The 14,857-nt window shown below is 48.2% G+C and overlaps 1 long non-coding RNA gene across 1 annotated transcript; it reads right to left on the bottom strand.

Moving 5' to 3' along the window:
• Positions 1–11,812: 11,812 nt before the first annotated feature.
• Positions 11,813–13,731, bottom strand: LOC135273627 (uncharacterized). Its single transcript, XR_010341373.1, has 2 exons — positions 12,716–13,731; positions 11,813–12,683 (listed from the first exon to the last, which is right to left on the bottom strand). It is a non-coding gene; the product is annotated as an uncharacterized LOC135273627 (long non-coding RNA).
• Positions 13,732–14,857: the final 1,126 nt, after the last annotated feature.

The raw sequence follows: 14,857 nt of genomic DNA, 5'->3' as shown, positions 1-14,857 counted from the left end.
AAAAAAGGTTGATTTGCTGTTTATAAAGTGATGTTTTTTCACACATCCGCTCTTCTGTGAAAGGGACACAGCCTTAATGAGAAAATGAACTGGCTTAAAAAGAACCGTCAGAGTATCGACTTTAGGAGAGGGTCTGCAATGTGCTTTCTCTGAAGTTGTGTACGGAATTGTGTGTGTGCGTATTTTTCCCAGCTTGTGTCAGATTGCTAAAGGAGGTCATAGCTCCAAGGTGGTTGAGAACCACATTCTTGAAAAAAGGGAGCCAGACTGGCCTCAGGACCCCCTTCCCATTTGGCTTCTGGGAGGACTGAACTGGTTCCAGTCGTTTCTTAAGACCTACATGGGGTCTTAAGGCTGCTAATGTCACTCCTTGCTGTAGCTGGTCTGGACAGAAAGAGAAGAGAGATGTGGGAAGGGTTTGTAGTGTCTAGAAGCCAGGGGGGAGATTCTACTTAGTAATCCCTCAATGGCAGCTCAGCAGGAGGTCAGAAAACAATTCTTTTTGTCATGCCACAGTGGTCCTCTTTCTGTTCCTCAAATGCGCCAAGGTTGATCCTACCTCGGGGCCTTTCGCAGAGGCTCTTTTATTTACCTAGAGTATTGTTGCCCAGGCTTCCCCTGGACTGGCCCCTTCTTTTTATTCAGCTCTGATGTCATTTTCTCGGAAAAGTCCTCCCTGATCACGCAATTCCCCCAGCCCAGATTACCTTCCAAGAGCACCTGTCACCATGGGACATCATCTTTTCTGTTTACACCGCCTGCCCTTTACCCAACAGAATGAAAACTCCCTGTGAGTAGTAACCACATGTCATGTCCAGAGTCTACAGCAGTGTCTGCCACAAAGTAAGCACTCCGCACACTCCTATGGAATGGACACATGTATTGCAAAAGGAGCTGTGTTCTTGTTAGAAGCTGCTGCATGGCACCTGTGACTAGTGTTTCCCTTGGTGCAAACTCTGTGTCCTCAAATCTTCGGTGTGTTCTACTTCTGAAGAATGTCTCATCCCTGTTCCTCTGTCCCCTCCTACTTCCCACCTTCCCAGGGCCACTGATCTGGTACCTGGGGAGTGACAGCCCTGTACCTTTCTCCCTGCTGCCCTTGCTTCCTGAAAGGCAAGTGGCCCTGCCCCTGCTCGGCTCCACCCCTTGCTTCCATTCACGCCCCACTCCTGGGACAGCCAATCCCTCTTGGTATTCTCCTGCCACTCTTGGGCTGAATCAAAGCATCTTCCCCGCGGTACCCCAAAGCCCTGCTTTTCCAGACAGCAGACCTTGCTCATCTCATAGCAGAACCCAGCATGGAAGGGGAGGCAGTTCCTTGGGAATCTCTTAAGAAGACTTGAGTGTCCACCCCTGGGTTCACGGGGCTCTGAAGGCAGCAGGGTTGTTAGGAGGGGCTGGGGCAACAGCCAGAGAGAGCTTTCTGAAGATGGCTCAGGAGGAAGTGGAAAAGGGCCCCCGCACAGGCAGATCTGGGGTCCTAGACAGTTCATGGGGAGCTTTGGGTAAAGGATTCTGGGGCTGCCCCGCCACAAATAGGTCAAGCCCTTGGAAGAGCTGGAGTGGAGATGCTCGCAGGCAGTGAGGTAACCCTACCCCTTCCTGCCTGTTATGCAGCCATGGATGTCTGTCCAAGGGTGAACTGCTGGGCTGTGTAGGAACTTAAGAGGGGACCAGACAAAGCCAGGAGATAGGACATCTGGCATTGCTGAGGGAGCTGCCACAGCCAATGCGGCCCTTCTCTTCCCATCAAAAGCTGTTGCCAAGTGTGGGTGGGCAGGGGTTGGCAATGGCTTATACCTCATATATTAGAAATTTATTATGGGCTGTCAGGTAACAATGTTCAGAGAGAGACCTTTCCTATGAAAGGTGCTATATTTCCTGTGAGTCATTAAGACTATTTATTTATTTTTAAAGCCAAATGTCTAAATTCATCTACCCTCGAGGGATCATTTCATCTTGTACTGTATGCTATCTCAGCAGAAAAAATGCTTTCCCCAAATGTGTCAGTTCTATATTTAAAAAGGTTCAGTGACCTATTTCTGCAATTCTCACAGACACTGGAAGAATAGCAGTCTATTTAGGCTCAGCTCTGTCACCAAAAAGTTACCCTGGCTTCCAGGTGTTGCCTAGAGAGAGGCCATCTTGCTTTGCAACGGAGAAGCAGAAATAAGAGGAGTACACCTGTCCCCCGTCATGGGGGGATTTACCCCCAGACCCTCAGTGTTTGCCTGAAACTACAGATAGTATTGAATCCTACGTAGACTCTCTTTTTTCTTATACATACGTACTTATGATAAAGCTTAATTAAGTTAGACCCAGTAAGAGATTAACAACAATAACTAATAATAAAATAGAACAATTAAGTAAAGTACAAGTTACTGGAACACAGGCACAGAGATACCACCGAGAGGACTACGGAGCAGCCACGGGCAGGGAGCGTCTATGATGCCAAGATGCTGGGCAAAGGGGTGAGTCACGTCCAGGGGGACAGAGTGCAGCAGTGTGGGATTTCATCATGCTACCCAGAGCAGTAAGCAACAGAAAACTTAGGAATTGCTTATTTCTGGTGTTTTACATTTAATATTTTTGGACTAAGGTTGACCATGGGTAACTGAAACTATGGGAAGTGAAAATTCGGATGGGGGACTACTCCATTGTCAGGATGAGATCACGAGAGCATAGGAACATCCACACATCCACACACACACAACACACTTCTCCAGTTCCAAACAATGTCAGGATGTACACTCCACCTTTAGCCAAAGCTGACATTGGGAAATTGCTTAAGACTCAACCGTTTCCTAGACAAAGAACTTAAAAAGACAATTTACAAAAGAGGAACTACAGCTCGTCAGCTACGATGTGGCAAGAGGTTAGCTCTTCTAGTAATCCAGGAAATGAAAATTAGAACACCGCCACCTGCAGTGGGAGAAGTCAGAATTGTGATTCCCCTTGGGTGGAGTGGAGGAGGGGAACGGGGCCTCAGCAGTGGCCTCTAGGGTTTTCGGAAGGTTCTGTTGCTTGATCTGGGTGCCAGTTACTCAAAGATGTTCACTTTGTAAAAATTCTCTCGTGATTTATGTACTTTTCTGAATGCATGATAAACCTCACTATAAAGTTTACCTTAAAAAATTAAGCTCACTTTTTATCTATTAAATTAGCAAAACCATTTTTTTTTAGTAATAGTAGCCAGTGTGGTTGAAGTCTTCGCAAAGTTAACATTTTTACACATTGCTAATCACAGTATACGTGAATATGGTGCCCTTTGGGGAAGAATTTGGCAGTATGATTTGAAAACTCTGAGAAGTGCTCATATTTGTTAACTCTATAATTTCACTTCTGAGACTCTGTCTTAAGAAATAACCCTAAATGCCAACAAATGGTTTATGTGCACATAGGCATTACAGTATCATTTATAATAACAAAAATTGATAACAGCAAAACATTGAACATAATCTAAATGTCCAACTCTAGGGCAATGGTTATTAAATTAACTTTGACAAATTCACACAATGACATTTTATGCACTCATTACAATAAACTAAAATGAGTAATGACAGACAGAAACACAATATAGTAAGTAGGAAAAGCAGGATGTGAAATTGTAGACATGATTACAGCTAAGATTAAAAAAAAACTTACACAGAGAAAATCCCGAGAAGATTTTAAAAAGTGAGTAATGCAAGTGTTTGCATAACAGACTATGAGTGGTATATTTTCTTTAATTAATTTTCCTGTGTTTTCCAGATGTTATTTAATGAGCCTGTATCACTTTGGTAAAAGAGGGAGTGTTCAGAGTCATCCTTGTGTGTGACTCTTGTCTCAGAAGTCACTGCCTGTGGTTCTCCAGGGTCCCCCATGCCCCGGTAGCCTGTGCTTTGCTGCCTGTGGCCTTTCCGGGCTGAATGGAGCCAGCGTTATTTAGGAGCAAACTGATTGCCTGTCTCCTTTCTACGGGGCTGACTGAAAACTGTCAACCCTGAGGGCCCTTTGAAGCAAGGTGTAGGGAGTTCAGGATGGAGCTTTACGTTTTGTGGCTTGTACGGGAGACTCAGGAGGAAAGTCTTCTATTTGGTCACCAGGTAACCGCAGTGCCCAGTTCATTCGCTCATCCTCCCCTGTCTGCTGGCTCTTTTGGTTCAGGGAGAAATGTTCAACCCTGCTTCCCTCTCTAGACATCACCTTCTCTCTTATTTCCTTCCAGCCAAACAACTTGAAAGGCACGTCTTTGATTTTGATACACTTCTTCTAAATCCATCTTTTGCCCCACCCCCCACCTGCACCCCATTTCTCTGTTCTGGCTCATATGGGACTTGGTGGGGAGGCAGCCGGGACAGTGGTACCCGGCTTGGGGAGAGGGATCTGGTGAGATTTCAGCTGTCATCCTTATTCCTGCGCTACTTGGTGCCTTTGAATATGCCCACAAACCTCAGTGGAGCCCTGCTAATTTAGCTCCAGTTTGCCAAATGGACCTCCAGTGCCACTGTGGCAGCCCCTCACAATGATGGTTCTGTTGCCCTCCTTCCGGCATCCCAGAGGCACCCAGGACCCAACCCTGTCCAGGTCTCCCCTTTCTTCTCTAGTTGCTGCTCCCCCACAGACTCTCCTAAAATAGTGGGTGTTCCCTCAGGGATCATCTCTTGTCTCTGTACACTTTAACTTCACTTCTATTCCCCAGACTTCGGGAACCTCCTGCTTCTTCCCATCTTCCAGATGGAGTGGCTCAGAGTATGGGCAGGGTGCCCCTACCTATATCTGCATGTAGCCTGGGCAAGTTCCTTCACCTCCCTGCAGCGCAGTCTCATCTGCAATGTGGAGATGAGCAGCACCTACCCCAAGGGCTGTTGGAAGGACAAAGTGTTTAGTGCAGCAGCTGGCCCTTCCTAAGCCAAGAACATGTGTTAGTCACTGTTCATATAATGATTACTGCTCATCCTGGCTCTCTTCTCATCCCCAGACACATCCATCTAAAGTCCCCTGGATGTCTCCATTTGGGGGTCCTTCAGGCAAACTGATGCCTGTCTTGGAGTTAATGTGCCCCACACCAAATTAACCATCTCCTTCTCCCCATTTGTTTCTCCTTCACTGTGTCTTTGAGGAATGGCCCCACCAGCCACCCAGACTCTCAGAGTCACCCTGAAGTCCTCTCTGCACAACTCCGATCTTTCACTAAGTCGTGTCAATTCTGTCTCCTAAATACCGCCTGTGCTACCTGTGCTCTCCATCCTGGTGGATGCAGGCTTGGTTCTGATGGCCCAGTTACCCAGTAGCCTCCCTAAGCTCATCACCAGGACTACAAACTTGCCAAGATCCTACTAAAACACTTAAAACAGCAAGGGGTGGTGTGGGGGTAGGGGATGGGGTAGCTCCAAAATACAAGAAGAAAAGCGCAAAATTTAAATTAACAAATATTTCTTTCAATGGCCACAAAATGTAAATTATATCAGCTGCTTTGTTAGCTTCTGAGTTTGTAAAAATTTTAGTACTTTGACAGCCCATTTGCAAGTTAGGTTTTTCTCCTATACAAGAGTTTCTGGCCTTGAGAAAAATCACAGCCAATGTACATTAAATTAGCAGGGGGTTAGGGGTGTTGTAGCCAGATCACTTTAAAAAGCAAAGTTATCAGAGTTCTCTCAGAAACAGCAATACAGAATAATTATGTTTGATGTGGGACAGGCTTGCATTTAATGCCTGTTCTAAGGTGGGGCGTGGTCTCCACAAGTAAGAATGCCTGGAGCCCAGAGAGGTCTGCAAGCCACCTGTGCTTACGTCTTTCCTGAGGCAATAAGCAACTAAGAGTCCTCCAAAATAAAAATGCCCGTTCCTGCTGACTTCTTGCCTGGGTTCCTCAAGCCTTCTTGGAGCAGTCCCCTGAAGCCCTAGGCTAGGTAGGCCCCTCTGCTGCCGCTCACCTAAGGCCTCAGCATCCTTTTGTCAAGCCACCTTCGTCTTTGAATTGTAATTACTGCCTCTGTCTGTTGCCCTGGGAGATCCCTGAGGGTAGGGACCACATCCTAGAGATCTTTGTTTAACTTTACAGACATTCCAGACTGTTTAGGATTAAGAGAATGAATGACAGGCTGGGAGGGAGGGGCAATAATGATATACTGCGATCGGGAAGAGGAGTCGAGGGTGGGGGCGGAGATGAGGTCAGCCTAGGCAGACTTGGATTGAGTGCTGCTCGGCACGAAGTGGACCCACCAGTCTGGAACTCGGCCTAGGGGCTGGGATAGAGAAAATGGGGTAGTGGCCGCTAGCATTAGCGGGGATGGTTGAAGTCCCGGCTATGGCTGTAAGAGGCCAGGTAGGAAGTGTGGGCAGGAAGAGAAGCCAGAGTTCTGGGAAACCTCGATGCCACTTTTGGGAGGGGCAGAAACGTGGGAGGGAGTGGCGGCTGCAAGCACAAGCAGCACTTTTAGAAAGAGGAAGGCGGGCCTGGCGCGGTGGCTGACGCCTGCAATCCCGGCACTTTGGGAGGCCGAGGCGGGTGGATCACGAGGTCAGGAGATCGAGACCATCCTGGCCAACAGGATGAATCCCTGTCTCTACTTAGCCGGGCATGGTGGTACGCGCCTGTGATCTCAGCTACTCGGGAGGCTGAGGCAGGAAAATCGCTTGAACCCGGGAGGTGGATGTTGCAGTGAGCCGAGACGGTGCCACTGCACTCCTGCCTAGTGACAGAGCAAGACTCTGATCTTAAGGGAAAAAAAAAAAAAAAAAAAAAAAGAGGAAGACGGCTGCTACAGGAGGGCTGAAACCCTGAAGTCGGAGTCGGAGTGACGACCCAATCAATCACTTGTGGTTGACGGTGGGCCAGGCCCTACGCCCAGTGCTGCGCATGGAGTGAGCCACAGAAGGATGCTAAGATAAACCGCATTCTATGGATAAGTGAATCAAGGCCCAAACTGGCTGAGTAACTCATCCACGGTCACACAGGGAGGACGTGAAGGAGCAGAGACTCAGCTCCATACTCCTCATTAAGGCAAGATAACCTGCCTGAAAGGATGGGGCTGGGACCCTGTCTGGGGAGATGGACATTAGGAAGCTTTGATGAAGTCTCAGAGATGAGAGCGGAAGCCAAGCCGCAGGGCAGTGGGTGAGTCAGCGAGAGGGAGGAGCTGAGCCGGGAGGAGCTGTTACATGAAGGAAAGGGGTGTTGGTCATTTCACAAGTATAGTTGGCATCCCCCGCCCCACCCCGCATCCAGAAGCAATAGTCAGGTAATACTTTTATAAATTTGATGTCTAAAAAAATTACCTTTGAACACAGCAATAAAAACCTAAGCACTTCTCCATCAGTGATCTAACTTCTCTGCCTTCATGCCACAGCAAACACTGGAGGGCTTTCCCCGCAGTGTCAACCTTATGGCTCTTGTCGTATCTTCTCTGTCCACAGGAGTCTTTTCCAGAGGCCTGCTACCTGCAGAGCCTCCTGGAAAAGTGAGGAGGGAGACAAGGAGCGGTGCTCCGGCCCTCTGTGTGGGGCCCTTACTCTAGATGTTTCCTCTGCCCAGAAACTCTCTTCTCCCAGGCATCTGCTCGGCTGGCTTCTCACCTCCCCAGAGTCTTCCACCTCAGTGAGACGGACCCCTACCATCTTTATTAATACTGCAACCAACCTCCGCCCCCCGATGCCCAAGCTCCTGGACTCCCTTTCCCTGATCTGTTTTCTTCTTTCTTCCATAGCAACCTCTGCTACTAAGTCCCCCTTGCTTATGCATTGCGTTTAGCATTTAGTATCAGAGTTCCTCCTTCTGCAATAGTGCAAGCTCCTCGAAGGCAGGCAGCTTTATCTGTTTTGTCCTCTGTCCTATCCCAGGTGCCCAGAGCTGTTCTGGGCACTTAGTAGGCTCTCAATTCATATTTCTGGAATAAAAAAAAGGAGTGATTTCAGCAGGCTGTGACTCCATGATGAAGGAAGATGGGTGGCTTTTCCATGGGAGAGGGAAACGGGGAAGCAACATGAGCGGGTGCTTGAAGACAGGAATGAGTAAGTCACTCCATGGGTGGTGAACAGAAGACTCATTTGGTGGTGCTCAAGATGTGGGCATCGAATGCCAGGATGGAGAGTGTGAATTTTCATTTGTAGGTAATGGGAGGGAAGAGGAAGGCTGTTGAAAGATTTTGAGCAGGGAAGAGACTCCATGTGAGTAATATTTGGAGAAGATGAAGTTGGAGGTGGGAGTCCATTGGGTGGAAGTAGTCCTTCTGGGATGTTTTCCTCAATCCCCATCCCTGCCTCCCCTTCCCTGTGAGAACTCCAGCTCACTGGGGTGTTTCCTGTGACCCCTTTCTCTGTGCTCTCCCTGCTCCAAGTTACACCAGAACCAGAGTCTGCAGGTGTGCTGTGCACCTTAGATTTGGAGGGAATTTGTACATTTTTTTCCTCTGGGTAAAGTCAGGGGGGCATCATCCATAGCCTCTGGTTAGAAATGGCATTCAGCACTTGGAATGCTTCCTCTTGCTTCTCTAGCTTCAAATTTGTGCAGTGGCAACACTGAAATTCCAAAGGAGTAAAAAGCACGAAGACCTTTGCCTGGTACATCAAGAATGTGGACAAATTTAGAACTGGAGCCTTGTGTTACAATTGCAAGTCAAACTCCAAGAGGGGGTAACCAGCCCATTAGTGCAGGAACCTGGAAACTGACTTTTCTGCTATCTCGCCAAACACACACACACATACATGCGTGCACACTCTCACATACACACATTCATTGGGCCCTTGAAAGATCAAGGCCAACTGCAAAGCACCCATTCCCCAAGACTCCTAATTTATATTGGGAACTAGCTATAAAGCTCCCCTTGGCCCCCAATCTTCCCTTGCAATGATAAAGAGCATGTCACATCACACTAAATGTGACACTTAATCAAAACCCATCTTCTTTAACAAACCCTTAACCTCCAGCACACGAGAGTCACCAAGGCCAAGGGACGAGACGGGGAGCCGACTCAGGTGGCACATGCTTTGATTAAGATGATACAGATTTCCTTTTATTTCACTTTTATCAGAGTTGTAAAATTCCGAATCTGTCCCCTTTTTGATTTGACAACAGCACATTTCAATAGAGGTTGACACCAAAAAAAGACCACGACTTGTTCTCTCTTCAACCGGGAGTAGGTGATAATTTCTCTGAATCCTCTTCAGTAATGATCGTCAGAGCTTCTGATCTTCCCATAAGCAAGTTTTGCAAGGAACATGGTTAAACTGAAGCACAAACCTGGCTGGCATCTGGTCCCTTTCTTAACTGGTATCTAAATACCCTTCATCTATAGGCCCTGAAAAAGACCTCCCCTTCTCTGCCTCCTACCTTGGGTCTTTATTTCTGAGACTTAAATCCTCAAGTGAATTCTTTTGCCAGATTTCTGGGGCAGGAAATTTACTTCCCTGCCACACAGTTACTTTAGGCCTTCTGAGGGCTCCAGCAATTGTCCATTTCTATCACATGGGCCATTGCTTTCCTCATGACCTATTTAGGACTTTGTATCTAAATTATCTAATCATTGGCTAAATTGGGTAATTTACCACAGAGGTATTGAATCCTATTTATGAATGAGATACATGTTATAGGAGGGAAGACTTATTTCTGCTTTCAAAAACTTTTGGTCTTGAAATAAAATACAGTAAAGGTAATGCAAGGTAGAATGGCAAGTGGCTACAAGAACTCCAGAGCATAGGCAGTTGATGCTTTCAGTAAGCATTGAGCATCTACTGTGAGCCAGCCCCTGTTCTAGACACTGGGATACAGCAATGTACAGAATGGACAACATTCCTGCCTGCAAGGTGCTTACATTCTGTGTGAGACTGGACATTTTCAACTTCGATATAGTTGGCTTGTGAACAACCCACACTTTCAAACATTGTACATTAACCCTCTTCAATCACCTTCTGTGGTTGAATTTGGACTCTCGAGTACCCACGAACAAGCAGAACTTCTCGTGACGTCACTTCAGTAGGACTATGCTCGGTTGGTGCAGTGTCAGCCCCTGTCTGTTCTGTGGTGTCAGCGGCCCTATTGCTCACCAAAAACTGAAAGTGTGGATGCTATTGGCCAGACTTGTAGTTCTTGTTAACTTCTTACAAATGAGATGAAGATAGAAACCATTAGGAAGAAAAAAAGCAAAATTAGAGAGCCCATTTAAAATACCATAGGGATACTAAATATTGAGTAAAACAGATAAGATATAATAAAGATTTTTTTAAATGCTTTTTGTTTCTGAAAGAGCAGTCTTTTCTTATATTTGGCAATCAGTCCATTAGGTTTTCAGCAACGGCGCTCTCTACCTCTAGGCGCGAGGCCTTCCTTTCTACCCTGGAGGGCTGGGTGCTGTGGTCAGTACCAAGAAAGGGCCAAGACATGGCCCAGTCCTTCACGAAGATAACGGAAAATAGAATGGCCAGCATATTTCAATACAGAGGAGAAAAAAGGGTTTTCTAAAAAAAAGTCTATGTTACTGGCCAGAAAGAGGAGATAAGAAAACAGCAAAGAAATTCATCCTTCCCAAGATCGGGTTAAGCTTAAAGGTCACAGATCAACCTAGAATGGGGAGGTGAGAGTTGGTGCCAGGGCCAGGCCCTGGTTTAACTCTTCTAACAGGAGGCCTCTCCATTGCCCCTGACGGACAGGCTTCACCCTGCCCTTCTGTGTACCTGGTGTTTAGCCAGGGGACTGGCCTAGGATTATTCCTGAATAAGTCAAGACAGGATGACAGCAGCACACTGAAGGGACAGTGTAGAAATGTGGGCGTGAGGGCAGCAGGAACAATCCGAAGCTGTAATAACAGGAACTTAGTACTGAGTCCTGACTCCATGGCATATGGTCTGTGTCCTACTTTCCCTCACACAGGCCCCTGAACCACTCCTGCAGCAATGCAGCCTGTGCAGGAGGAAGCCACAGCCCTAACAGCTGGTGAGACCTGGGTGCAGAAGGCTGCATTTGTTCTGCGAGACGCTCTCTTCCCACGTCTTGCCAGGCAGAGGGGCTCAGGGTGGTACTCCCTGGTCAAAGCTTGTAGGATTAGCTGGCAAGTATGGTAAAAATAAATACAGAAATAAGTAAGTAGATATTAGATTTTTTTTTAAGTTTCCAGGAGTCATTGTTGACTTTTCTTCCTTGTCACTTTCCTGCTATACCTGAGAGCTGACCCCTGGGAGGATTAAGAACTTAAATACAGAATCAAGTAACCAATGTGTAAATTTACAGGCGCATAAACAGGCGCGTAGGTGTGTACTTGGTTTTCCTCTATGAGTTTTTGTGATAAAATTGTATTTATTTATTTATTTACTGCTCCTTGCACAGCTGGGCTACCCCATAGGCAGTGTGCCCAGGGGAGCCTATATTTTAAACTCTTTATTATAAAAAAAGTTTCAATGTGCATAAAGGGGAGAGAATAGGCTGAGAGTGGTGGCTCATGCCTGTAATCCCAGCACTTCTGGAGGCCAAGGTGGGTGGCTCACCTGAGATCAGGAGTTCGAGACTAGCCTGGCCAACATGATGAAACCTTGTCTCCGCTAAAAATACAAAATTTAGCCAGGCATGGTGGTAGGGGCCGATAGTCTCAGCTACTTGGGAGCATGAGGCAGGAGAATCGCTTGAACCCAGGTGGTGGAGGTTGCAGTGCACTCCAGTCTGGGCAAGAGAGTGAAATTCTGTCTCAGAAAAAAAAAAAAAAAAAAAAGGGTTGGGGAGAAAACAGTATAAAAGAATCCCATACACCCATCATCTAGATCTAACCATTAACACCTTGGCATATTTGGTTCATCTTTCTTTTTTTTCTTCGTATTTAAAAACAAATTTCAGACATTATATTTTACCCTTAAATACTTCAATACACACCATTTAAAAGATAAGGACGTTTTCTTGTATAACCACAACACCATTATCACACATATCACAATTAACAATAATTCTTTGCTATTTTCTACTACACAGTCCCAATTCAAATCTTCCTGATTATCCCCAAATCTCTTCTTCCAGTTGGTTTGTTTGAATGAGAATCCAAACACGGCCCACTCATTGCATTTGGTTGCCACATGGCTTGGGTTTGTTTAAGCTAGAGGACCATTTTGAAGGACCATTAAGGAAGGAGTTGCTCTCACCCACCCATCGCTCTGATCTGGGCCTCAGTGAATTTCTCCAGGTGCACCCTGAGGCCCCTCCCTAGCAGTCCAGGCAGCCAGAGCAGAGTGACTAAGGTCTGGAGGAATGAGCCTTGCCATGGAAAAACCAGAAACTCACAGATTTTCAAAATTCCAGGCAAGATACCATGACGCATGGGAAAATGTCGGATGCAGTTTCTGTCCTCCGGCCCCCGACGAGAACAAAGCTTCCACCAGGCTGGAGGGAGAGAGAGGAGAGGAGGCGCCCCAGGACAGAAGGAGCGAGCGAGAGGGAACGTACTCTGGCACGCGCTGGGCCTAGGCAAACCGCCTCCATTGAAGAAACACAATGACTTTTGCTGAGGAGCCGGGCGTCGCCCTCACCAGGGTCCTCTGGTGAATCTCTCCCGTCGACGGTCTCCTTTTGTTTGTCCAGTAAGAAGGATGCCTATCTCTTCCCCGAGAACGTTGCGATCAGAGGCCCACTTTGCCCCCTGGGAAGGCCCCTTCTTCATGGGAGCTAGGCCCTGACAGCCCGCAGCATTTGTGGTGCATGGAAGGAAGCCTCTGCCACCCACCCTGGCCTGGCCAGCAGCGTCTCGATGCCCACCCTGGCCTGGCCAGCAGCGTCTCGATGCCTCAGGGCGGGGGCTCACCGGCACTCCGCGCTCCCTCCGGGAGTCCAGCCACGTGCTCGGCTGGTTTCCCCACATTAGAAACGGTGATCAAAGAACAGCACATCTTCCGCGAAAGGAGGGAGTGCCTGGGGCCCGAGCTGCGTCCCCTACACCGTATTCCGGCTCACACTCTACCCTGGGCCTATGGGCCCAGAACAAGCCGTGTTGGTGACCCTGGGAAGAGTGGCCTCCTGGGCCCCGGCCGCGGAGGGGACAGGCTGAGCCAGCGCTCGGAGGCCGCTGCGCTCTGGGCCTCGCCTTCCGGAGCCTGGCCGGCGTTCCGGTTGCATCTGCGTGGAAACTCGTCTCAGAGGAGCACATCTGGGGAGACATTCATCTTCCCTGAGCGGCCAGTCAGTGCTCTTCGGGCTGTCGCCCTCTCTTACTGGCTTTGGTGGCGGCGGTGCGGAGAGGGGCCTCCCGTGGGCCCCGAGGCGCTGGTGGGGCCTCCGCAGGCGCACGCGCGCCTGGCAGCTGGCAATCTGGCCTGCATCTGATCAATTTTATCTGCAGAACATTCAGAAAATTTCTCCCCCCTGCCTCCCGAAGAACACGTTGACCCTCTGAAGCGGGGAATGCAGTGTGGGTCGCCTGCGGGCGGACGCCCTTGGTTTTGATGAGGCTGGTGCGGGACCCGGGATCAGCCTCAGAACGAGCCAAGAGGGTGGGGACAAGGCTCCTCCGGGGAGCTCCGCATCGTCCCCGGCCTTCCATTCGCCGTGTTTACCAATTGTGAAAGCAAATCCAGCTGTTGGGAGGAATTGCTTCCAGATGACATGATGGGAAAGGAAAACACACTTTATAAAAAAGCTGCTGAATAGAAACCAGAACATGTCCGCTCCGTGGGCCTGGATTGCATAGGGGCTGTTTCCTGAGGTTGTGCAATAGGCCAGCTCCTGGGGTAAGGAACAAGAACAGTGCAAATGTTCCCCCTGCCAGAGTCAGGAGACCAGAGCTGGGGCTGGACTTGGCAGAACTCGGGGAAAATGAATTGACCTTGCTGGGCCACCGTATTTTTCTCATTGTCCAGAACGGCTTCCCACCTTCACTGGAGATCCCTGCGAAAGCCTCAGAGAAGATTTTTTGTGTGTGGAACTGCGGGGTGAGAGAAACCACGAGAAAGCAAGGACGTCTTGCTTTTGAAATGGGATGCGTTCCTCAGCCCCCCAGCGCAGAATTTGCTGTGTTGGCTTTCTCAACGATTTTAGAAGCTCTCTAACGAGCTGGAATTAAAGTGTCCCTTTACTAATTTGGTTTTACAGGTCACTGGATAAACCTACTTAGGCGGTTTGGAAGAGGATTAGGACATTTGTGGCTCTTCCAAGTTGACTTTCCAGGCAGGGTCAGTCAGCATCTGGAGACTCCCCTGGCTCAGGGCCAGAGCTCTTAAAAGCTCCAAGTTTTTAAGGGCCTGGTGAGCACAGTTATCCAAGAAACAGAAAGTTTGCAGGGAAATTAAAATGCAAATGTCCCAAAGCAAGGCACACATTCCCAAGCTTGCCTGCCCAGAGAGAGGCCAGAAAACTCAGCAGCCCTGTTCCCTGGGGCGAGGGAAACAGCCCAAGTGATTTAGTTACTTGCCCAGCCTCAGCCTGGAGCAACTCTCAACCTCTATTGGGGCCGAATAGATTTGAATAGCCAGGGAATTGCCTAAAAGCAGGAGATCCCCTTAGAGAGGAGGCTGTAGCCATTAGCCACAGGTAGCTCTGTAGATTATCATTTAAAACGTAGTGCTTCAGACTCACTAGCCAAATTTCACACTAGTGACTGCCATATGAGACCCTGCAGATCAAATGAGCATTCACTCATTTATCTCACAAGTATTTATGGAGTGCCACAGCAGTGAAATGAGCAAAGCATAGAACATCTCTGCCCTCGTGGAACTTCTGTTCCAAAGGGGAAGATGAACACTAAAGAAACACCGTAAGTGAGTCACTTTTTTTTCTGTCTGTTGCAGTCCTGGGGGGAAACCGGTGACGTACTCAATTGAGTAACTGAGAAGTGTTTAATAATGGGAGGATTTACTAAGATGTGGGCAGAGATCAGGGAAACAACAAGGCATAGTGCAGTCTCCGCCACGG

Source organism: Aotus nancymaae, unplaced genomic scaffold (assembly GCF_030222135.1).
Source record: "Aotus nancymaae isolate 86718 unplaced genomic scaffold, 86718_ANA_hifiasm-v0.15.2.pri h1tg000008l, whole genome shotgun sequence".
NCBI classification, from domain to species: domain Eukaryota; kingdom Metazoa; phylum Chordata; class Mammalia; order Primates; family Aotidae; genus Aotus; species Aotus nancymaae.
This window is presented reverse-complemented; position numbering and strand designations above follow the sequence as displayed.